Raw genomic sequence first — 23,133 nt, 5'->3', positions numbered from 1 at the left:
TGATTAAGTTAATGAAGGTACATCCATTCAATACAATAGTTATGCATCTGTTACGAATTACATTGCAAAGAAGTGTGCACAGTGTGAACCAATTTTAATAAATACGGCGCTTTTTTTTTTTTTTTTTTTTTTTACCAGGATACACATACATTAGAAAGTCTGGAAAATTATACAGCAAAAATACTCACAAGGATCATTTTGAAGTGGTAGGAACTCCAGGCAAATTAAAACATTAAGTTCTCCCAACTTCTCTTACGATAACCATACAATAAAAAATAGAATAAAATCTTTAAAAATCACACGACTGTCTTTTCACTGAGAGATACTACGCTTCCCACTTGAGCTCCAGGCTGGAAATCAGCCCCAACGGCATTCAAGTGCTCTGTGACTTTGGACAAGTCACTTACCCTCTCTGGGCCTCTTGTTCTACGTAAATAATAATGAGAAGCTGGTTTCGTTTCAAAAGTTTCTTCCAGCTCTAACATTCTTTGACTTAGTCAATTTCATTCCTAGCGAAGTTCTTAAAAACAAAACCAAAACGGCACGTGGAGATTTAAATGTTGATAAAACGTCTCTTCACACCTTATGTTTTCTTTGGCATATGAAGTCATTCCCATTATTCCCTCCCCATCAGTCTTTCGAAAGGGGAAAGTTAATGCATTTCACCAAAAATGGGTCAAATCACTCTAGAAAAATAAGGGTCTTTTCCCAGAAAAACGATTTGGAACCTATACATTGACAGACAGACGCACACAGAAAAACCACTACATGCCCAAACAGCAGCCCCCCGCCCCCAATCCAAGCCAAAGAACAACAAAAGCAAACCGTCCAGGCACAACCCCGGCTGCCGGCCCTACTGCACACAACGTTGGCTTCTCCCCGTGCGCATGGCTGTTAACCGCGAGCCTGTCCCTCACGGACACGCCAGCACGCTAGTGTCACAGACAAAGCGCGGGCACCGCCGCCCGGCAGAGGAGGGCGACGAGACTAGTCTGGGCGGTGGGATGAGGCAAGACTGGGCCGATGCGAAGCCTATGGCGGTGATGGGGGGTGAATCGGAGCTGCGGTTGGGTGCGGATGGAGGGGTGGGGGCTGCGGTTGGAGGGGCGTGGGGAGTCGAAGCCACGTGCAGCCTGGAGGGTGGGAAGGGCGGTCTGTGAGATGGGGGTGGAGCGTGCAGCTTGTGGGGTGCTGTCACCCCGACCTGCTCTCCCTGTGCGAACAGGGTCCTGGCACGGCCCGCGCCCCGACATCGCCTGCGCCCTCCTGCCCTCCTGCCCTCCACTCTGCTTAGGTAAGTGCTAGAATGCCCTTGGGCAGCCGTTTCCCCATGGCCTTGTAAACCTGCTTCCTTCTGGGAAACTGAAAAATCTGCCCTTAGAGGAAAAGGCGCCCTATTTCCTATTTTCCTTCCCAGCCAGGGAAGGGACAGTCTTTCAGCGGTCTGTTTTATGAAAACAGAAGGTATTTTTCAACAAATGTAAAATACTGAATATGCATCTTGCACATTCTCACCCCATCCCCCCACCCCCCAACACGCCTGGGGCCATCTCCCTGAGAGTCACTGGTCTGGAATCTTCTCACCTGCCAGCTCCACGCCCCCCCACCCCCCCACCCCCCACCCCCCACCCCTACTTTCCATCCCCTTAGCAAATACTTTCCTAGATGGTATATTCACCTAGGAACTGTAATTCTGAGGTCTCCTCCATTTCTGTCCCCTTGCTAGCTGTGTGGCAGCAGGTAAATCGCTGAAGTACTCTGAGCTAATAACATCAACCTCACAGAGCCCACTCATTTACTCCCGCATTCGACAGGTCAACTGAGCACCTCCTCCCGTCGGGCCCCGGGCTACGTGCTGGGAATACATCAGCGAACACGGCAGGTGCCTTCCTTACACTCATGAAATCTGCCACCCAACTGGGGATGCGGACAGTAAACTAATAAATCCACAGAGGGTGGTAAGTGTGTCCACGTAAGGAACACGGCACAAGGAGAGAGAATAGAATAGATTCAGATTTAGGCTTGTGAGGTCAAGAAAGGCCACTCCGAGGGAGGGACATGAAAGCCGATCCTGAAGAGTAAGTATGAAATACGCCAGGAGCGAGGTTTTGGGCAAAGATCCTGAGGTGGGGAGGGTTCATATTTTCTAGAAGAGGCCATGTGGCTGGATAGCGGGAGTGAGGAGGAGACTCCACACGAGTCTGGAGAATCAACCAGGCGGCTCTTAATGCGGTACATTCTATGGATTTGAACCAATGTACAGGGACACGCAGCCATCATCGAGGTGTCACACAGGGTCGCTGCACTGCCCGAAAAATCCAGTGCTCCGGCTACTCCTCCTCCCCTGACCCGCAACCCTCGGCCACCACTGGTCTTTTTCCCGTCTCCACAGCCTGGCCTTTTCCAGAATGTCCTATAGCTGGAAATCCTACAGCACGGAGCCTTTTCAGACTGGCCTTTTCACTCAGTGATAATGCATTTAAGGTTCTTCCATGTCTTCTCATGGTTTGGTAGCTCGTTTCTTTTTAATGCTAAATAATATTTCACCGTCTGGCCGTACCACAGCTTATTCACCCGTTCACCTGCTGAAGGACATCTTGGTTCCTTCCAGGTTTTGGCAATTCTGAACAAAGCATCACCGCGTTGGTCTGTTTTGAGGAAAGTTCACTTGTTGCCTTTTGGGACCCTCATGAGCAGAAACAACGGACTACATCATACGTGAAGCACCATCAGGAAACCAGAGAACAAATTACTGGAGACTCCTGAGTGTGCTTCAGAGTCATTCACAGAAGCCATCGAAGATATTGTTAAGAAAAGCGACCTCCCTGCTTTTCTCCTAATACCAGAATATATGGCCTACCGGGGGAAGCATTTTCGTTCTGTTCTCAGTCCCCAGTCCCTAGAAATAAATGGCAGGTAAACGGTAAATGCCCCACAGGCATTTTTAAAATATATGAACGGATTTATGCTCTCCATGGTATTATTCTGTCTTTTTAAAAATAACATTCTTATTGAGGTACGATGCACATACCATGATGTTCACCCTGTTACGATGTACGATGCAGGGGTTTCTAGTCGATTTGCAAATTTGTGCATCAATCCTCACTACTTCCAGAACACTTTCTTCACCCCCAGGGGGAAATTCACAGCCCGCGGAGAGACGAAGTGGATAGCACAAAGTAAATGCACACAGTGCAACCGGGCCAGAGGCGAACCGGGGAGCTCGCGTCAGGAAGCTGAGCATGTCAGCTTGGTCAACCAGCAAGATGCAAACAGCCTCTGGCTTTATCAAAAGCTTCGAGTACAGAAACCCTAGGAGATGATATCAACGGCTAGAATTAAGTGAACACTGCGCCCCATCTGACTTCCACAATCAGACTGTGACAGTCTTTGATGGTGAAAAGCACGATCCTGTTTTCCAGTGTCTGCGTTATCTCATAACTGTACATGTCCCGAGAAATCTCTGATACTCTGTTAAACATAGTGGTCACGCTGGCACTCGCTGTGGGGCTTAGTGGCCTAAGGAGGGAGAGCCTGTTTCAAAAAAGGAACTTCCCGTATCATCTGAAAGGGACAGATGGGAATTTCTGACCCTGGAAAGCCCACTGGTCACTCTGAGCGCAAGACGAAAGTTAATTCCTGACAGTGGCCTGCAAGACCCAATGCAGTCTGAGCCCTTCCCCTTCGCCACAGTTATGGCTTCGACTCCACCTACCTTCTCCCTTTTTACCTTCTTCACTCCAGCCACACTCCTCCCCCTGCTGTTCCTCAACTGTCGCGCCCAGCTGCGCATCAGGGCCTTTGCACGTGCTGCTCCCTCTGCCTGGAAGGCTCTTCCCTGAGATATTCTCATGGCTCGCCTTTTGACCACCCTTCAGATCTTTGCTAAAATGCCATCTGCTTATTCAGGTGGTCTACAATCTAATGACACCACTCTTCCTTCCCTGCTTTACTTGTCCCTTTGCACTGCCCGAGACCCTCGTTTTTAGCTATTTTTCTTACTGCTTTTCTTCTAATACCAGAATATACTGTCCAGGAGGGGAAGGACTTTTTTTAAGTTCATTTATTGATTTATTTTTAACTCATCTCTACACCCAGTGCAGGGCTCGAACTCACGACCTCGAGATCAAGAGTCACGCACTCTTCAGACTGCACCTGCCAGGCCATGAGGGGAAGGACTTTTGTTCAATTCCTGGTCCCTGGTCCCTAGACACGTCAGATAAGCAGTACATACTCCATAAATATTTTTTGAATACATGAACGCATTTATGCTCTCTATGGCGTTACATTTTCCTTTAAAACAACATTTTTTAATTGATATAATTCATATACCACGATGTTCACCCTGTTAAAATGTACAATCCAGTGGTTTTTAGTATACTGTATCTGCAAATTGGTGCCTCAATCCTCACTATCTGATTCCAGAACATTTTCCTCACCCCGAAAAGAAACTTCATACCCATTAGCAATCACTCACCATTTCTCCTTTCCCCAGCCACTGGCAACCACTCATCTGCTTTCTGTCTATGGATTTCAATATTCTGGACATTCCTAACAAATGGGGTCATAAAATATAAGGCCTATTCTGTGTGGCTTCTTTCCCTTAGCGTCATATTTTCAAGGTTCACCCATGTATCAGAACTTCAATTCTTGTTTATATTGACATATTTCACACATCATCTTAAAGTGCATAATTCAGTGGTTTTTAGTATACTCACAAGGCTGTGCCACTCATCAACGCTAATTTCAGAATGTTTCTTCATGCTCAGAAGAAATCCAACTTGTTAGCAATTACTCCCCATTCTTCCTACCCCCCAGGTCCATTATAATCCATAGTGTACAGGATTATGTGTACTCCCTTTCAGTATAGGAAGGAGCAGAGTGGTCCTCTTTTAAAGCCTCATTCCCCCAAAATATTCATTATTTAACCTAATGGATCACTGGAAGACCTTCCTCCAAAGACTCGTCTTTATTTGAACTGACTAGGAGTTCCTCTAATGCTAAAAAAAAAAAAAAAAAAAAAAATCTCTTCTTGAGGGCACTGGCCAAAAACATTCACTGGAAAGTGTTTGGGGTGGGGGATGCCTAAGGCGAAAGGTAACCTTTGAGGGAAGTTTACCAGACTAACCACAAAGCTTAACAGAATCGGTTGGGCCACCACAGTCCACGGGAGCTTCGAAAAGTTCTGACATATTCCTGGGAATCTAGAAGGCCAAGTACACATTTAGGGCATTGTGCATGCTCAAGAAAGTGTGAGGAAGCCCTAACTTCCCAACCCTGGCTGACCTTGAGGCTAGTGAAGGTTACTACAGACTTGTAAACTGCCTGACTGAATGATGAAAGCCACACACACACTGAGCCTCTCGGAAATGACCGGGAGATTGATGCGTTCCAGGCACTGAAGGAAATCTCTGTCCACCATTAGCCGACCACTAACTAAGCTAAGCCTTCAGTGGCCATATACAAAAAATAGTCTCTGCAGAATTAATTCAGAGAAGTCCTAAATAAACGATAGCTACAACAGGCAGCGACAACGGAGCCTGCCAGGAGGGGAATCTGATTTCCAGAGTTGCCACATTATGATATTCACAATGTCCAGTTTTCAGTAAAATTTTACGAGGCACGTGAAGAATCTAGAACGTATGGCCCATGTATGGCGGGGGGGGGGGGGGCGGGGGGCAATCAAGAGAACTGTCCCTAAGGAAGCACAGGCATGGGATTACTAGATAAAGACTTTTACCAGATATGTCCGTAGAGCTAAGGAAATAACGTCTAAAACGCAAAGGAAAGACTCGACTCGAACACGTAAAGTGCTTGCAACTCACCCACCTTCACAACGAGGAAAACAGAACCAGTGACTCTTTCTGGCTATGTCACAGAACTGAGCTCATGGGACAAACCACACCCCAAACCTGAAGGAGCCGGGGATTCTAGAAACCACAGGTTACCATGAATGCAACTCAGCAAACCCGAGGCAGTAACTTACATGGAAGCTTCCCTGACCTGCGGGGGGGGGGGGGGTGCTGAGCATGGACTGGCCTGAGAGAACTCCTGGCAGGGGGGCCATCTAAGGTAGCCCTTCCCTCCACCATCATGGTGTCTGCCTCTAGAATCCTCACCAGGTTTTCTTGGTAACGATCAGAGCAAAATTGCCTCCTGTTGGGCCAGGGAGAGGCGAGAGGTAACCATTTTGAAAGAAGCCAAGAGCCTTCTCCACAAGAAAGGCCTACCCAGCAAGGGAGAAGCCTCCCTGGACTTGGGGTGAGGGAAATCCCCAAACTTCAGGCCCCCTATAGCCTTTCTTCTTCACATAAGGTGGGGAAAAAAGCTGAGAAACACCGGAGAAGATCCCAGCCCAGGGGGACAGGTACACTGAACGACTGAGACCTAATCCCAGGATTACAGGATGCTTCTCAGTCCAGACCTGAGCAAACATCAACAGGGCTCCTGCCTAATAGCAGTGGATTACTGCTCAGAGAGCGCCAAGGCTCAGATTCTACTTAAGAAGGGTTGTCTAGGGAAACGAAAGATGCTGGGGGACAAAAAACAAAGACACTCGTGGAAACTGAATCCTCTGACACTACAGGTACAGAAAAGAGTAAATAAAGCATATCTCCCAGCCAGATAAAAATAACTCTCATACGAACGGCCAACTTACTCCCTAACACCTGATAATTCATGACTGGCTTTCAACCACAACAAAAGTTACATGGCATGACACAAGGGAAGAAGAAACGATCTGAAGGGACAAAGTGGGTGTCAGAACCAGGTTCAGTCAGATACGGCAGAGATTGTGAAGTCATCAGATGGGAAATTAAAAAAGAAGTAGGATTCATATGCTAAGGGCTTTAATGGAAAAAGTGGACAACATGCAAGAACAGATAGTGTACATATAATAACGGAGAGACAGAAACCTTAAGAAAGAATATAAAGGAAATACTAGAAACAGAAAACACTATAGCAGAAATAGTCTACATCATCTGATGGACGCGTCAGGTGATCGGAAAGGGCTGGGGATAGAATCCGAGCACTTGAACATAGGTCAATAGAAACTTCCCAAACTGAGTTGTAAAGAGAAAAAATAATAAAAATTGGGACAGACTACCTATTAACTGTGAGGCAATCACCAAAATACAGCACATGTATAAGGAGACTGTCAAAAGCAGAAGAAAGAGAAAAAGCAACTATTTGACATAATAATGGCTGGGATTTTTCTAAAATCCGTGACAGATACCACAGCACAAATTGAGGAATCTCATAGAACGCCAAACAGAATAAATGCCAATACACACACATACAGACAGGCACGCGTGCACTCACACACCTAGGCAGATCATATTCAAATTGCATAAAGCCAAGGAAAAGTCTCTTAAAAAGTCAGAGAAGAAAAACATCTTACCTAGAGGGGAACAAAGGTAAGAATTCTATCGGACTTGCTTCAAAAATCATGCAAGCAAGGAGGGTAGCATGAAATATTTAAAGGGTTGGGGAAAAAAAAACCCACCAACCAAGGAGTCTATATCCAGAAAAACCATCCTTCAGAAGTAAGGGAAAATAAAGACTTTGTTGGTGTAGTAGTCTGCTAGGGCCGCCAAAACAAAATACCACAAACTGGGGGCTTAAACAACAAAATTATTTTCTCTCAGTTCTGGAGACTGAAAGTCAAAGATCAAGGTGCTTTGATCAAGGTGCAAAGATCAGTGCTGCCTTTTCGGAGGCCTCTCCACTTGGCTTGGAGATGGCTGTCTTCTCACGTGGCCTTACCTCTGTGTAAGTGCCCATCCCTGGCGTCTCTTCCTTTTCTTACGAGGACGCCAGTCATACTGCAGCCGGGCTCCACCCTTATCACCACGGTGGACATTCATCACCTCTATAAAGGCCCTGTCTCCAAATACAGTCATGCTGGGAGTCACGGCTTCACCATATCAACTTTGGAGGGGAACACAATTCAGTCCATAACGTTCAGGCTAACAGAACTGAGAGAACTGTCGTTGCGGGTAAGCGTTAAAAGCTGCTCTTCAGAGGGAAGGAACATGGTGTTGGTCAGAAATTTGGATCTACGTAAACGAAACGAAAGGGGTCACAGAAGGAACACGTGAAGATCAAAATCGCGTATTTTATTTTTCTTAGTCTTACTTAATCTAATGGACGACTGTTCAAAGGAATACCGGCCACAACATACTGCGCGGTAATAGCAGGTAGGTTAGTGCAATAAATGTAGCAGTGTTAGTAAGGGATGGGGTGAGAGGCCGCGAAGTCCGTTACGCCCAAGCTGCAGCGTCATCTGAAGGCGGACCTGGACTGGTTGGAGACTTACGTTGCGCAGTCCAGGTCTAGGGAAACCACCAAGAAGTTAAAGAGAAATATAACTGATACGCTGAGAGAGAAGAGAAAATGGAACAATAAAAAGTGCTCAATTAAAAGAGAGGGCAGAAACAGGAAGATTAAAAAGAACACAAAGAATAAGTGCAGCAGGTACAAAATTTTCACGAACATGGTGGATGTAAATCCAACTGTGTCAGTGATCACTTCAAAAGGGAGTGGTCTCGATACGCCGATTGCAAGAAGAGACCGTAAGGGTAGATGCAAACCAAGACCCGGCTATATGCTGTCCACAAGAAACCCAATTCAATTTAAATATAAAAACACATATGCATTAAAAGTGAAAGAGTTGGGAAAGGTGAACCGAGCCGGCACGAGTCAAAAGAAAGCTGGAGTAGCTACGTGAATTTCAGACAAAAAAAGGCACTGGAACAAGAAACTTAGCAGGGGTAAAGAGGGTATTACATAACAAGGGAGTCAATTCTCCAAGAAGACACAATAATCTCTGAAATATATGCACTTTACAACAAAGCGTCAAAATACAAGAGGCAAAAACTGATAAAAATGCAGAAATAGATAATCCACTATTAATGTGAGGGATTTCAACACTCCCTCTATTAGTAGCTGACAGATCCAGTAGGCAGACAAGCAGCAAAGAGATAGTTCAGCTCAACAGAACCATCGATTGATGGATCTGACACGATTTTTAATTTTTCCCAGCTTTAATTATAATGGACAAATAATATTGTATATACTTAAAGTGTGCAATACGATTTGATATACGTAGACACTGTGAAACAATGATCACAATTAATTTTAACGCATCCGTCACCTCCCACAGTTACCTTTTCCGTGTGTAGCAAGAAGGCTTCGGATCTATTCTCTGGGCACCTGCGCCTTGCAGATTCGTTCTTCCCTCCTTCCAGACCCTAGGCGTCTGCCACCACCACGTTCCGCCAGATCTTCCAAGATGTTCCGAGAAGCAGCCAAGCCTGATCCCTCTCTTCGTATTTAGTGGAGCTAGAGATACTGGGGCAGCGCTGTAGGTCTTGCGCCTGATATTTATTCAATCCAGAAACCTGGAGCAAACTGGGTCGCAATAATCGATACAGGTTCTATTCTGCGAACGTAGATCACGGCAAGCCGAAGGAAGAAGGTGCAGACTTCGAAATGAAATGTTTCACCATAAAGCTGCTTACAACGAAGGTCTTCCAGAAGACATCTGCACAATTTGCCACTTATCCAGGAAATATGTCCCCTCTAAATGCACAGAATCACTAAATATCTGAAACCTGAAAAAAAGAAAATTATACTCTCTTAGCGAATGTCAAGTATACAATACAGTATTATTAACTGCAGTCACCACACCAAACCTTACATCCCCAGAACTTCTTTATCTTTTGACCAACATCCCCTGATTTCCCCCACCCCACCCCACCCCGCCCCCGGCAACCACCATTCAACTGTTTCTGTGAGTTTGACTTAATTTTTTTACATTCTACATATGAATGAGATCATATAGTATTTGTCTTTCTCTGTCTGGCTTATTTCACTTAGCATAATGTCCTCCAGTTTTACCCATATTGTCACAGATGACAGCAGATATATATATCTCACATTATACATCTCTCACATCACATATATATATGTGTGTATATACGTATATATATGTGTATATGTATATATGTCGGACGTCTGTAGATGGATGAATTCTCTTTATCTATTCATCCATCTACAGACGCTTAGGTTATTTCCATGTTATGACTACTGTGAATAATGCTGAAATTAACACAGAGTGCAGATATCTCTTCCAAATACTGATTCCATTCCCTTCAGATTTATACCCAGAAGTGGGATTGTTAGATCATATAGTAGTTCAATTTCTGATTTTGGGGGGAACCTCCATACTGTTTTCCACAGGGGCTGCACCAATTGACATCCCCACCCACAGTGCACGAGGGTGCCCTTTTCTCCACATCCTCACCGCCTGTTATCTCTCGTCTATTTGATAGTAGCCATCCCCATAGGTGTGAGGTTGTTGGAGAAAGGGAAATTTCCCCCTTCACCTCTGAGTTCTTTTGGCTGGTTGGCCGAATAATCAAAATGACACAAGGTAGAGCAATCGGAGAAAACCGAATTTAATTATACACCTACGGAGAATCCACATAAACCTAAGAGATTCCAAAGATGGGCAAAATGACGTACGTACGTCATCCTGAACTAAGGAGAAAGGGGTAGGGGTCTGAGACTTCTAAGGGAAGGAAAGCCATTCACGGGAAAATGAAAAAAAATAAATGGGAAACAAATGTTTCCTGAGCCATAAAGACACAACAGGAAGCACAGAGGAATTTTAACAAACATTTTGCTAGGTCTCTCCCTATCTGCCACACCGACTTTGCATTACACCGTAATTACAGGGATGGCAGCTCTTTTCTTGGACGAAGTCCTCTATCTAAATTCTTTTAGGCAGTTCAAAAAGAGGTAAAAAGAAAAAGCTCCTGGGTCTTCTGTTCCTTAAAACTAATCAGCCTAAATTAACTCTCATGCCAGAGAGACACATTTTGGGGTGGCAAATTTTGCTCCCCTAGAAGGTGGGATCTCATTGTGATTTCGATTTGCATTTCCCTGATGATGAGTGATGCTGAGAACCTGTTCATGCACCTGTTCTCCGGGCAACTGTCTATCCAGGTCTTCTTCTTCTTCTTCTTCTTCTTCTTCTTCTTCTTCTTTTTTTTGAGAGAGAGAGAGCACAAGTGGGGAAGGGGCAGAGAGAGAGAGAGGGAGACAGAGAATCCAAAGTGGGCTCTGTCCTGTCAGCACAGAGCCCAACATGGGGCTTGAACTCACAAACCGTGAGATCACGACCTGAGCCGAAATCAAGAGTCGGACGCCGACTGAGCCACTCTGGCGCCCTGGCCCAATTTTTAACCAGTTACTGGTTTGTTCACTATTGAATTATGGAAGTTCCTTACATATTTTAGACATTAACCTCTTATCAGATATATGGTTTGCAAATATTTTCTCCTTTTCATTCTGTTGATGGTTCCCTTCACTGTGCAGAAGCTTTTTAGTTTGATGTAGTCCCCCTTGTTTATACCTGCTTTGTTGAATGTGCTTTTTGTGTTGTGGTAGGGTGTCCCTTCCCTAAGGAAAGAAAAAAAACCTCACGGCAACCTGGCTATGTGCATACGTGACACTATCACTCATGACCTTGTAACATGAGATCACTTAATCAGACTGCATGTTTGTGTGTTACCATATATGGAAGACAAAGAAGTAAAACATATATATATATATTTTATATATATATATATAAAATATATATATATATAAAATATATATATAATATATATATATATAAAATATATATATATTTTATATATATATATATATAAAAACTATGCCATGTGGTGTTCGGGGCTCAGTTCTTCGGGTACCAACCTAACTGAGTGGTGCCGGCACGAATAAAGTTGCTTCCTGGAAAGAAAAGCCTCGGGGTCATGATTCTCTGTGAGAGAATCCTGCTCTATTACTTGGGGGCTCACCCAGGATTCGGAGCCGGTGCGTTTCCACCTCCTTCGCCACCGGGATACGAACCTCGGAGTGCCGGGAGAGGTGCCTCACTGGGGCAAGGACCCCATGTGCGCCAACGGAACCCCTGAGGCCCAGGAACCAGCTTAAGGAGCGCCACCCGTCAGACTGGTAAGAACCCGGGCTCGTTTTGGCAGACCTGCCCCTAAGAGGCAGAAGGGGAGCCTGATCACCTCCGAGTTGCCCTGGTAGTTCTACAAGGGACGAGGAACGATGCTGCAACTCTAAGGCGCTGGGCACTGGGTGGCAGGTTGGAGGCGGTGGGATGTTGCCATGTGACTGTGTGTGGGGACTTGTCTCTCGTTCGTTTCCTGGGTCAATGACTACGATAATTAGAGCCAACTGTCTCTGGTTGGTCTACCTCAGAACGGGGACTTTAAGGAACATTCCCAAGCAGCTGCGAAACTCCCCTTGTTTCGGGGAAATTCCCTGACTTTTCCGAACCGACCTGGACTGCCTAATTCCACTAGCGGAGAACAAAACAAAACAAAAGAAACCTGGAGTCTGCTGCTCTGTCTGAGCGGACAAGATTTAAAGCTGGGAATTCTCTTTCTCTGCCTTCAGCTGGCACCTCGCGTCTTCTGCCTTCTCTTCCCCCCTCCTGTTTCTGCACCACCTGGGGGGCGGCCTGCACAACTGGCTCCTCAATGCGTCAGACACCATCAGCTCCCCCTGCCCCCCTAGATGTCCTGGAGCCAAGATCTCCAACTTCAGATTACCCTACCAACTGGTCCAGGTAAAAATTAACCATGGGGAACAAACGGTCTTAAGTGGACCCAAGTAAAATGTATTGTGTTTAAGCTAATTTAAGTTTGTTGGTTTGAGACAATGTTTGTCAACATTTAAAAAAACAACTTTTATTCTACCTAGATTTGCTGAAGGTCAAATAAGCTCATGTTATCTCTGTTCCAATTTGTTAGCAAAAAGATGACTTAAAGTAATGGTTAACTTTATCTGTCTCATAGTTTTCATGGGTAATTGTTAAGACAGCTTTCAAAGTCTTTGGTAATCTAAAACATTAAAGTTTTTGCTTGCATAACAAACTGGGATTAAATTCATTGGATATCTAACAAGAGGCTAGAGCACTAATTACTAGATGCAGGTCTGTGCTTTTGACTTGTTGCAGAAATACCAAGGCTATTTGGATCTGTTGAAAAACTGCTTTGTGCTTAATTGATTCATAAGTTTGCCATCTAAGAAATTCTAATGTAACAGTTCACAGTTGGTTACTACTTAGTTTTCACTGGAGACTAAGGTTTCTAAGAGTTAAAATTCTGCTAAATGTAGTTAAGAATAAAGTTTTTAAAAAAAAGAATAAAATTTAAAAACAACTCTACGTGTAAAGGAGTAGATATATAAAAAATATAAGAAATGGAAATATTTTTTTTTGTTAAAGGTTAAAAAAAAAGGAGGAATTTTGTCCTAAATGAGACTGGTTGTTTAAAAAAAAAAGGCTTAGGTCAAAATCTAAAAGCAAAGGAAAGTTGTTAAAAGTTTGCAAAAAAAAAAAATCTTAAAAAAAACTTTATATATGGTCAGGAGGTCTAAGGTAAACCTTTAAATTACACTGATTTCACCACTATCTTCAGATACAAAATAAAACCCCGGTGGCCTTCCTGGAAAGGTTAAGGGAGGCTCTCATTAAATATATGGTTATCTCCCCTAACACCCTGAGGCTGAGAGGATTCTAAAAGACAAATCTGTCACTTGATGGGCCCCAGATATTCAGAGAAAACTGTAAAAACTGGCTGTTGGTCCGGAAGGGACCCTGGAGGAGCTCTTATGAGCTGCCAAGATCAAGAGCAGAATAAGAATAAAAAAAAACACAAACAGAAAAGCAGGCTTAAAAAAATCTGAGGCCTTAGTTGTGTCAGACTGGACTTCCGGAGGTCCTGGCACCAAGTGCCATTTATATGGCTGTTCAGAGCACTAAAATGAGAATGCCCTCAGAGGGGACAATCAAAACGAAAACCTCATAAGCCGTGCCCCTTGTGTGGAGACAGTGACTGGAGATCTGAATGCCCTCGGAGACCTCTATCTGTGAGGGCTCAGATAACCAGTGTCCCTGGAAGGGACTGACGGGGCCTCGGGCTCTTCACGGTGGCTCCCCTAAAGCAACTGTCTATCAGAAACCCAGAGCCTCGGGTAACTCTAAGTATAGAAGGAAAACTGGTTGATTTCTTCTTAACACCAGAGCTACCTTTTCTGTCCTCCTTTCCTCTCCAGGCCAACCGTCCAAACGCAGCATGACGATTAGAGGCATCTCTGGAAAACTTCTAAGTTTTTCTCTCAGCCCCTGGGATACATATGGGAAATTTTTTCTCATTCTTTCTTGATAATACCAGAGAGCCTTACTCCCTTGCTAGGAAGGGACATTATAACTAAATCAGAGACTACAGGACTACTAATCCCAGAACAAATAAACAATTGTATTATGAGTTTTGGAAAATCACTGGATATCGCCTTAAGGTTAGACTGCCCATCTCATTTAGGCTGTAGATACCAGGGTTCAGGAAAATAGTTTCCCTGCTACATCAATTATTAACGGAGACTCAATCCCCCCTACTCTCCCCCCAAAAATAAACTGGGGTCTGACTCCTAGACACTGTCTCCCTCCCTTGAAATGGTTACAAACAGAGCAGGGCAATTACTATTACCAAGCTCACAGAGCTTGAAAAAAGATCATTAAAACACAACATTAGGCCTTTCGTTTAAGGAGGGACAAAACTTATCAAATGGCCCAAAGGATGTTTGCTGGAAAAAAAATCTGTCAAGGACAGTTATGCCAAGTAGTATCAGCCTGTGAAGTATGTCTTAAAAACCATCCTTTCAACCACAAACTTGCTCTCCCAGGCAACCCAGGAACTGGAGACTGTCCAGGAAAGACTAACAATTAGGTTTCACTCGTGCCAAGGTCAGAGGAATCCCAACATCTGTGGGTACGGATTGATACTTTTACGAATGGAGTAAAGGCCTTCTCCTCCAAGACAGAAAAGGCACAAAAAGTAATACAAGTTCTGCTTTATAAAATAATACCCAGGTTTGGCTTACCTAGAAATTTGCAAATGAATAATGGTAAATGGCTGCCTTGACGCTTTCTCTAGAACTCCTGGCTCTTGGAAAAGTTTTACACCCCAAAATAAAGCAGACTGTCTGCTTATACTCAGCAAAACTCTAAATAATACCTCACAAGCATTAGATGCTTGAAAAAACATTTTTTTAAATTAAGTTAGGGCCGAACTCCTGGAAGCAGAACCACCACGGACTACTTACTGCTCCCGCTCCTCCATCACCCGGGTTATGAGAGATGCCCTGACGTACGTTATTTACAAAGCAGGGTCTCTCCTAGATTGTCTGACAGGTTTGGAAACTGGGGACATCATCCTAAGATGCCACCTCGTTGGCGAGTATAACCTTGACGTTTTTCTCTTGGTGCCTGCTAATGTTTATGCCGCCTCATGCCTGCCAGCCTCCCTGTAGAACCGTACCGTGGGCCACTTGACCGACCCTCGGGCAGACCCTAACTGCTGTGCCCCCACACCGTCCCTTCTCAGCTTGAAGAAGTCAGAGCGGTCATCGTCCCTGTTCCCTAACAGCAGTTCCAGGCCCTGTTCCAGGGGAGGAATGACTAGGGAAAGGGGTAACATTAGGCAGGGGGAGGTAAGGGACCTTCAGGGGGGCAGACTGCAGCTGCAGGTGGGAGGCTAAAGAAGCAGACGGGGTTCTCCCTTTATAAAATCCTTTATGGGTGCCGTCCCCCCATTATCAAGGGCATGTGGGGGGCGTCTAAATGAGATGGGCAGTCTAACCTTAAGGCAACAGATGGCGGGGCCCTTGGCTCTACCCTAACCACCTTTCACCGCTGGGTTAGGGAGCGATTACCTGCGAGTCTGACCACAGACGCTCATCCTTTTAAATCAGGAGATGCAGTATGGATAAAGGAGTGGAACGTCCAACCCCTAAAACCCCTCCGGAGGGGCCCGATCACTGTCATTTTGTCCACCCCTACTGCAGTAAAGGTAACAGAGGTGGGTCCCTGGATTCATCACGGCAGAGTGAAGCCGGCACCTCGAAACTGGGAGTGCGTTCCTGATCCATGGGTGCCGTGCAAGCTGAATGTACGAAAGAAGCAATCTGCATTTCCAGAGGCCTGGGAGCAGCTGGGACACTGCAGCCCTGCTTCAGTCACTCCGGAAGCTGACTAATCTATGCACGGCAGAAGCTTGGGGAATCGACGGTCCGGTGGAACAAATAGACTGTCCTTGTTTTCTATATCTGTTTCCTTACTGTGATGCACTGCCACCCCTTGTCTGTCACTGCTAGTGTGATTCTTGCTCTACTCTTTGCCATAGGATAGGCAGACGCCGCCCCAGCTGGCTGGAAGTGTGGTGAGGGGTTTCTGTTAGCACTCACCTTCCTTTTGGGGACAGGATACTTCGTGGTACCAACATGGGGAAACAATGGCCATAAGAGACTAGAAAATTAGATCCCCACAAACCTTATAGTAAAACAGAATACCCCAGTTCTACTACCAGGGTTTGGGTCCTCAAAAAACCCAAACCCTTGCCTGGTGGGGAAAAAGTTCATCGCCATCTCTGTTAAAAACTTACCACGCCTAGGCCAAAGATATGATAACTCAACCACCTGGAAAACCCAGTGGTGGGGGACCCCAGAGCACCTTGAGCCAGATCCCCACCCCTTGTCCGACTTCTCTCCTCTCTGAGAGGCCTGGGGCAGTGTCCACGCAGCCATCAAATGGCAGGCCCCAGGGGGACTAGACTGGATATGTGGAAGGACAGCCTATACAGCACTTCCCTCAGGCTGGTCACGGTCATGGGTGCTGGGAACTCTTCGTCCATCTTTCTTCCTGCTCCCACTTGCCAGAGGGAAACAATTGGGAGTCCACGTGCATGGGGACAGGGAGACAAAAAAAGTGGTGTGCCTTACAAATTGGCAATTAAAAAGATGATAAATGCCGCCCCCCCCCCCCGCAATGTATAATCCAGTATTATGGCCCTGCCAGCTGGGCAGAGGTTGGGTCCTGGGGCTACCGCACTCCCATTTACATGCTAAACCGCATCATCAGACTGCAAGCGGTTATAATAATTATAACCAATAAAACTGCCTGAGCTCTTAACTTACTAGCCAAGCAGAAAACCAAAATACACAATGCTATCTATCAAAATCACTTGGCCTTAGATTATCTGCTTACTTCGGAGGGAGAAGTTTATAAAAAGTTTAACCTAGGCAACTGCTGCCTACAGGTAAACAATAATAAAAAAAGTCATAGAAGAGATCACAAATCAAATGAAAAGAATTGCTCATGTCCCCGTCCAGACCTGGAATGGTTAAAACCCCAGGGAGTTATTTGGAAGATGGTTTTCAACTTTTTGGGGGGGTCAAAACTCTCATAAAAATTATCCTCCTCCTAATTCTGGAAGGTTGCTTAATCCTACCCTGCTTAGCTCCCCTGGTTGTACAGTCTGTCTCCAGTCTCACTGAGGCCATAATTTAAAAAAATACGGCCACTCATGTAATGATGTTATAAAAATATAAACCTCTAAACCAAGATGATGCTCTTTGACCCAAAATAGAGGGGTCTGAGCACCAAAGCCGGGAGTGTGGTAGGGTCCCCTCCCTAAGGAAAGAAAAAAACCCTCAAGGCAACCTGGCTATACGCGTACTTGACAACGTCCCTCACGACCTTGTAACATGAGACCACTTAATCAGACTGCACGTTTGTGTGTAACCATATATGGGAGACAAAGAAGTAAAAAATATACAAAAAACTATGCCTCGTGGCATTTGGGGCTCAGTTCTTCGGGTACAAACCCAACTGAGTGGTGCCAGCACGAATAAAGTTGCTTCCTGGAAAGAAAAGCCTCGGGGTCCCGACTCTCTGTGCAAGAACCCTGCTACAGCGTCACATGCAACAAATCACTGTCAGAACCAACATCAAGGAGTTTCTTCCCTATGTTTTCTTCTGACAGCTGTGGCAGTCCACGCACGTAGGCCCGGTCTAGGATGGTTTCTGACGTGGGGCCAAGGACAGGCCACCCCGAAATGTGCCACTTTGGCATACTGATAATTTAAGATAAAAGTTAAGAAACTGCTGACGTGAGGACAATCAAACCGTCCTGTCCCCAGGAAATCAGGAAACCAATCTCCCCTATGAAAAATACCCTCCTTGTCCTAAGAGGTAAAAAAAAAAAAAACAAAAAACATCGTTAGGACCAGAGATAGAGACTTTAAAGCTGAGAAAGCTGTAGAAACAAACCCTGGGGTTTTTTCCTAATCTACTACCTCAGCCTAAATTCTGCTTAGAATTCCCTACTAATTAAAAATTTTTTTAAATGTTTATTTTTGAGACAGAGAGAGAGAGAGAGAGAGAGAGAGAGACTGAGAGTGAGTGGGGGAGGAGGAGAGAGGGAGGCACAGAATCCGAAGCAGGCTCCAGGCTCTGAGCTGTCAGCACAGAGCCTGATGCAGGGCTCGAACTCACGAACCGCAAGATCATGACCTGAGCTGAAGTCAGCACTCAACCGATTGAGCCACCCAGGCGCCCCAGAAGTCCCTACTAATTAAAGTTCCTAACACCTGCTTTCTTTATCCTGTCAATTCCTCACAAGTTTCTCGTCTCTTTGTCTAAATAGTATAAATACTGCCTGCCTTGGTCATTTCTTGATGTCTCAATTTCATTACTGGGCCTCTGTGCCCACATAACGACACTGGCTTTTTCTCCCATTAATCTGTCTTATGAAATTTAATTTAGTCTTGCTGGAAGACCTTGAAGGGCAGCAGAGAAAGAATTTTTCCTTCCCTACACTGAATTCCCACTCGGCCATCCTCCTGTGGGCCCCAGAGGCACATCTGCCTGCTCTGGAGTAAATGAGACACTTCAGTGTCCATGTTTAGTTGACCAGCACAGTCTGCTCGTTTGTGATGTTCCCCCTTGTCAGCGTAGGGGTCTTTCTGGCGAGCATCCACATGAGTCCCAAGAAGCAGAACTGATTTTTACCCAAATGCCTTGCCCCCACGGGGAGGCTCGCTCCACACGCCAATCTGAGTCTTGCCAGAGGCCTGAAAAAATGTCAAGGCCATTAGCCACAGTACATCAGTCGGTGGAAACACAGCAAGCCTCCTTTGTTGAGGTGGCCTGGATAGCCAGCCATTCACCCTGCACGAAGCTCTGCCCGTTATACTGAGCAACCTTTACCGCACCCGGCCAGGGGTGAGGTCTCCCTCAGCTTGGATGGCAGCTGCACCCCGTTCCTGCCGGTTAGGAGTTAACCAGGAGGAGCGGACAGTGAGCCAGGCCCATTGTGGTCCAGGAAGCCTTCACACGTGGGTCCTCACTGGGCCAGTGGGGGCAGTGGCTCCTTGGGCAATACATCAGGGAACCAGACGGATGCTCTTGTGATAGTACCTTGGAGTTAGGAGACCTCATCTGGGCTGAGTTTTGTTCATTCCAGTATGTACCATTTGTATTTTAGTTCGGAAGACTCTGGAACCACCTCCACCAGGTGATTTGAGATATCTGCTAGATCTGTGATACGAGTGGGATTTCTGGTCTTAAGATTACTTCACACCCATCGATCATGTGCTCAGTGTCCACCAAAACCCAACAGCAGGCCAATAATTCTGTCCTGGACTAAGACACTAAGACGCAGGGCTCTCTGATTCATCTCCTGATTCACCAGGAGAGGCAGAGGGCCATCACCATACAGACCATAGTGGGACCATCTATCAAGTCCCCCGGGACCCGGTACCGGCCCAGAGTTCCTTAGCGGGCAGCAGACCAATCTCCTCCTTTGAGGACTGAGGGACCGGGCCCAGAGCGGTCTTTGGTAAAAGCCTTTCCTATTTTTGCAGCAGCCACTTTTTCAGTGCCCAGACATTTCTCAGTAAAGATCCAGGCTGTGTTTGTTGTTGACCAACTGACCTAACCACATTTGAGGTTTCAGTGGGTGGAGGTTTTTTCTTAATTAATTGTTTAATTTACATCCAAGCTCGTTAGCATATCAGGCAACAATGATTTCAGGAGTAGATTCCTTAGTGCCCCTGACCCATTTAGCCCATCCCCCCTCCCATGACCCCTCCAGTAACCCTCTGTTTGTTCCCCGTATTTATGAGTCTCTTCTGCTTCGTCCCCCTCCCTGTTTTTATATTATTTCTGTTTCCCTTCTTTTATGTTCATCTGTTTTGTCTCTTAAAGTCCTCATATGAGTGAAGTCATATGATGTTTGTCTTTCTCTGACTGACTAAAACAATATGGAACGCTTCACGAATTTGTGTGTCATCTTTGTGCAGGGGCCATGCTAATCTTCTCCGTAACATTCCAATTTTAGTCTATGTGCTGCCGAAGCGAGCACTGGGTGGAGGTTTAATTGGGTTTGATAATTCGTACGTGCGGGAGCAGCATGCACAAACCTAAGAATCTTTGTCTGGTCAACAGTCTCATCACATATGGCTCCCATTCCCTCACTGTAGACCCAGGGACAACCGGGGTGAGTTACGGGGCCTCCACACCTTCTGCGAGGCTGCTGCAGGTGAGTTTTTTATTAAGCGTACTCCTCACATGTGGGCCAAGTCTGTCAGAGCCCAAAGAGTACCCGGCTGAGGAAGAAGAGGGTCTCTGGTATTCCTACCCTCTCATCTCTCCCTTCTTCCTCCTCTTGAGGCGAGTGGCTACCGTCAAGGCGCTCTGGAGGAGGGGGTCGTGGCGACGCACCTCGGTGGGAGCCGCCTTCCCTCATCAAGTTTACCAAGATTACCTCTTTCATCACGGAGGCAAACTGGTCAAGTTACTAAGGTCTCCTCAGATCGCTGGACACAGCAATCTCAAAGAGCTCGACATTCTTTCGTAGAGGAAGCAGGAGTCTCAACAGCACAACGCACAGCGGGCTGTCCGCTGGCACCAGGGCTCTGCTTAGATCTGAGAACAGTCACTGGGTGCAACTGAGTCTGCAGTCTCCGACAACTTCAGCTCCACGCAGCAGAGAACAGTAAACGCTGGTGAGGGAATCGCTTCCCTGGCTTTCTCATAGTCCCTCTGTCCGCTTAATGTGAGCCACCCACCAATTTCGGCCGGGGTGTCAGGAGCTAAAGAGAAGGACCAATGGTCCACGTTGGAACCCAAATGCTTGTATAACGTGGTAGCAAGTCCATGGCAAGAGTCAGAGGATCGCGCGGGGCACCTGGGCCGTGGGGTCAGGAGACGGCAGCAGAAGCCACGGAGCATTTTGGGAGGACAGCAAATTGCTTATATAAGCTTTCTGGTTCCATCGTGGGCCCCTTCCAGTGTCCCTACTTCTTTATTCTGTCTGTTGTGGGCAGTCTCTTAATCGTCATGACTAGGCTAACTAACGTTTACTGAAGACCTACGGCACGCCAGGCCCCGTTCTGGGTGCTCCACGTGCATGAATCTTCATTTCGCCTGGTTTTCGGCCTTGTGAACTCCCATTAAGAGCCATGGTACAGATGACGCCTCAGCTGCCGTCACAAAGCCAGTAGGTGGCAGATCTGGGGTCTGAAACCCTCGGAGTCCAAAGTGCGTCTTCTCCCCCCGGGGAGCCACACTGCCTTCCACACCTCCTCCCCGCTCCCATGTTCTTACCTCTCTAGGCCGCCTCCGCAGCGCAGTCTCTGCGAGGCAGTCCCGGGGGGGTGTGGTGTCCTCCGGGCAGCGAGCTCAGCATTTCTCCCTGAACAGAGAGGACGTTTAGTGAAGTACTCCCCTTTCTTTGTTGGGACTGAGACCAGACGTTTCAACACGAGAATTCCACCATTCCACATACAAAGCACGGTGGTTAAGGGCAGGGGCTCCCAGCCGTGGAGATTTCACGGACTAAATGGTAAGATTGGGTTCTGACATAGATCGTCATCTTTTTATTTCACCAACAAAGACCATTTAAAAGAATATCAGTTATACTCCTTCTACTACTAACAAACAACAGGAATAACATCTAAACCTCAAAGAGAAAGGCTACAATGTGCCAGGTACTGTTCTTAATCTTAAAATGAACTATTTCATTTAATCCTCAGAAAAATCCTATTCAATAGGCATTATTGCTATCTCCATTTTATAGGCAAGGAAATTTGAGGGGAAAAAAAAGGCACTACGTATGGGGCGCCTGGGTGGCTCGGTCCGTTAAGCGTCTGACTCTTGATCTCAGCTCCGGTCTTGATCTCAGGGTTGTGAGTTCAAGCCCCGCATCGGGCTCCACGCTAGGCATGGAGCGTACTTAAAAAAAAAAAAAAAAAGCGCTTTGTAAATTGCTCCTGATTCTGCACTGATAATCGTTACAGTATACTCTCATCAGCTGTGTTTCATAAAAGGTATCTTTAAGTTTTTTTAATAGACTTTACTTTTGGGGGGGCGCCTGGGTGGCTAGCCGGTTAAGCATTTAACTCTTGACTTCGGCTCAAGTCACGATCTCACAGTTTGTGAGATTGAGCCCCACACTGGGCTCTGCGCTAACAGCACGGAGCCTGCTTGGGATTCTCTCTCCCCCCCCCCCCAAAATAAATAAGCCTTTTTTAAAAACAGACTTTTTTGTTTTAAAGTAGGCTCCCTGCCCAACGCAGGGCTTGAACTCATGACCCCGAGAGCAAGCATCGCATGCTCTATCGACTGAGCCAGCCAGGTACCTCTGGCTTTAAAGGAAACCGCCAAGCACCCAACAGGGGCCCTGATCTCAGAATCTAGGAACAACCAAGCAAAAGCACAGAAGCTCTGGGTTTGTGTCTTGGCCAAGTTAATGCTCTTCATCCCTGTTTTCTGAACTTTAATATGAAACTATTGATGTCTGTTGTGAGAAGTAAATGGCCTATCACATGCTGAGCCCTTAACCCAGTGGCCGGCAAACAGCTAGGACCCCCAATACATACCAGCTGCGAGGCTTATCCCTTCTCCTCTTCATCTCGGCACAGCCCTGAAGGCTCACCTCCTGCTGGAAAGAAACAGAGCATGAACACTATAGACTGGTCCTGTTACTGAAGTCAGATACCGGGACTGACCGTACTCTCCTTCCTGCAACAGTCTCCCATTCCCCGCCCCCCTCCCCCCACCCCCGGCAGAGTGGAAGCAGGCAGAAATATTTCGGCTCTACTTTCCATTGGTTGAAGATGGTTACTAAGCAGCACGCACAAACTCTCCTTCTGGGAGCTCTGGGGAACACAGGCTGAAAGATTTCTTCCAGGGCTTCTGTAGCAGCTCCC

At 46.2% G+C, this 23,133-nt stretch overlaps 1 long non-coding RNA gene and 1 other non-coding gene across 3 annotated transcripts in view; both read right to left on the bottom strand.

The window, feature by feature from the left end:
- Positions 1 to 1,645: 1,645 nt before the first annotated feature.
- Positions 1,646 to 23,133, bottom strand: part of LOC102954435 — a 67,920-nt gene continuing 46,432 nt past the window's right edge. The window contains exons 2-4 of one of the 2 annotated variants that reach the window (XR_006213604.1): positions 22,804 to 22,865; positions 21,530 to 21,617; positions 1,646 to 9,614 (exon numbers count right to left, since the gene is read on the bottom strand). This is a non-coding gene — a long non-coding RNA (uncharacterized LOC102954435). The remainder of the gene's footprint in view (positions 9,615 to 21,529; positions 21,618 to 22,803; positions 22,866 to 23,133) is intronic. The other variant, XR_006213605.1, reaches the window with a different exon arrangement.
- On the bottom strand, positions 20,179 to 20,285 carry LOC122235666. Its single transcript, XR_006213692.1, has one exon. It is a non-coding gene; the product is annotated as a U6 spliceosomal RNA (small nuclear RNA).

Source organism: Panthera tigris, chromosome X, assembly GCF_018350195.1.
Source record: "Panthera tigris isolate Pti1 chromosome X, P.tigris_Pti1_mat1.1, whole genome shotgun sequence".
Lineage (NCBI taxonomy): Eukaryota > Metazoa > Chordata > Mammalia > Carnivora > Felidae > Panthera > Panthera tigris.
The sequence above is the reverse complement of the archived record's forward strand: the minus strand, read 5'-3'. Positions and strand labels throughout refer to the sequence as shown.